General features: G+C 47.1%; 1 protein-coding gene across 2 annotated transcripts in view; it reads right to left on the minus strand.

Annotated features, from left to right (window-relative positions):
- Positions 1 to 904, minus strand: part of TMEM150A (transmembrane protein 150A) — an 18181-nt gene extending 17277 nt beyond the window's left edge. For both annotated transcript variants that reach the window (XR_011919570.1, XM_072402885.1), the window contains exon 1: positions 773 to 904. The gene's annotated coding sequence lies outside the window, so the exon portion shown is untranslated. The remainder of the gene's footprint in view (positions 1 to 772) is intronic.
- Positions 905 to 2580: the final 1676 nt, after the last annotated feature.

The raw sequence follows: 2580 nt of genomic DNA on the forward strand, positions 1-2580 counted from the left end.
CCCCCCCCCCCCCAGGTGTTTGCTTTGGGGAGCTGCCAATGTTTGCTCCATCTCTCTGGCATTGGCAGCTCATGCATCAGCTGGAGTTGCACCTTCTACCCCCTCCCCCCATCACAGTGAGCGTAGCAGCCACCAAACCTGGCAAAGAGCGGCACGGAATGGCCGACAGCAGGTAAGTGACCCCATCACCCCCCACAATGGCTGACAGTGGTCTTTGGTTGGGGTGCAATAAACAAAACCTCACACCTCTGAATGATAATTGCTGATTGTTAGTGATCATCATGTTATACAAACACAGGGTGAGGGGCACCCGCTGTCCCCCCCATAGAATATAAAGCTAATCTGAGGCTGCTATGGGGGGTCAACACATATATATATATAAATAAAAGCTGCAAAAATCTGCAGCCTAATGCAGGCCCATGGGGGTGACAACATAATAAGGGGCCAGTGTTGTCTCTGCAATGTTGTCACCGGCAGTGTCACAGCCTTTATGCTGAATATAGATTATTATCAGGAAGCCCCCACAATCTGTGACCCCACAGGGGGCAATAATGACCAAAATGCCAGCATGCAGACAAAGAGGACACAGAGCCACCACAGGCAGCCATAGCCAGCCATGGAGTGAACATTGTGCTGAGGAGATTATCAGCCCTCTGTCTTCCATCTTGTATGCGGTCACATTGTAACGCTGCCTGCTGCGGCTCGTTACTTTATTACCACCTGGCCCATTCTATAAAACAAAGGACACCCCCCACCTCCGGTATATACACACCCGCTCCCCGCTGCCCCCGAGTCCCCCGGTGCCTCCACAGAGCAGTCAGTCCTTCAACTCATTAAAACGCCTGGACTCGAGGTGGCTCACGGGAATTGTAGTGCGCAAAGCCCCTAACGGTGTGGGCAGGAGGGTCTAGGAGAACTACATTACCCGGCAACCTCTGCTGCCAACAAAGTCACGTGACGCCAAACGAAGGGTCGCCGGAGCGTCGTGACGTTCCAGGGATTATTTTGGGCTGTAGGAATGCGTGACGTCATAGGGCGTGCTGACTGCAATGTAAACAACGTCCGGGTAAAGCCCTATAGGGGTGCAAAGCTTGGAGTGTGACGTCATATGTGTGATGATAATACAGGAAGGGGTGTCACCAATCTGCAAGGGGTCATTTTAATAGTGCTGAAGATTGGGCTATTCACCTAAAGGGGAACTAAACTGAAAAATGCCTAAAACAAAAATACACCTGTCTTCAATCCCACAGCGCAGGTCCAGGGGGGTCTTCCATAAGGTCCTGCGCCGTCCCGGCATCTGTCTCTGAGCTAGCACGCTGGGCGCCGCCATCTTCTACGGGTTCTTATTCCTACGTCACCTGACCCAGGTGCGAGATCTGGTGACGTAGGATGGGAAGAAAACTTGCTGATCTCACTGCACATGCGCCGGATGGACACATTTTTCTACGTTCATGAAAAGGCTCCTTGCACATGCCCGAGATGGAGCAGAAAGAGCACCCAAGAGCCTCCTGGGATGAATGACGTAGGTATCCCGAAAGGCTTTGCGCCCCTATTCATTCTCGATCGCTTAGGCGATCCAGAATTAGGGGTCGGTGCTGCACCCTTTTGTTTTAAAGAAAAAAAAGTGTTCCTTTTGAAAAAAAAAACACAACATTTTTACTATATATAAAAGAGTTGTCTGAGTTTAGGTACGCTCTAAGTGTATCTGAAGGTGAAACCATATTTCGGCAAAGGAGGAGGTGGAGTCTCAGACCAAGTGCTGTTGGTGAGCCCATAGAGCCCCCTCCTATTGTATGATACTTCCCCCACCTCTTAGATTGTAAGCTCTTCAGGGCAGGGTCCTCTCCACTGTCTGTAACTGACTGTCATTTACAACCCCTATTTAACGTACAGCGCTGCGTAATATGTTAGTGTTATTATAGGTGGAAATCCATCAATCCTTCCATGATCCCAGTCTAGTTGGTCCTGCACCATCCTGTCTTTATTCTGACACAGACTTGACAGCCAGTGCCGCTGTCTTCTTCCAGTTCCTCCCACATCAGCGGTCGCCAACCACTGGTCCGTGAGAAAATGTTGGTGGTCCACCGAAATATTTGGACATTATTTGCAATTTTTTGTTTTATTCATAATAAAACAAAAATAATACTCTAATAAATTCTTATATTCTGAATGACAATTTTGGACTTTATATTGCACTAAATTCACGACCTGTACTAAGAGCGGAAAAACAAGGGAGGCGCAGCGTGACGTCAGTGTAGTGTTAGGTTGTATGAGACAACCATTGCCGAGCCGTACGCTTCAGTATTGTTTCCACCATTACAACAGTCACCCCGCTCCGCCAATACCGATTCATCCCATTGTTTTATTTTGTTTATTTCTCAGATGTTATTTTAGGTAAGTATGGCCTAAGCTGTGTATTTTCTATAACTATTATATTTAATGGCATCAAATAGTTTGACTTTGATAACTATCATTTCTTGTTTGGTCTTAGAATGAAATAAACCCATAATGAGTGAGAAAAAGCAAACTAATATTTTTCATTCCTTTAGTAATACCAAAGATAACGCAACTAATGATAAT

This window comes from Pyxicephalus adspersus, chromosome 2 (genome assembly GCF_032062135.1).
Source record: "Pyxicephalus adspersus chromosome 2, UCB_Pads_2.0, whole genome shotgun sequence".
Lineage (NCBI taxonomy): Eukaryota > Metazoa > Chordata > Amphibia > Anura > Pyxicephalidae > Pyxicephalus > Pyxicephalus adspersus.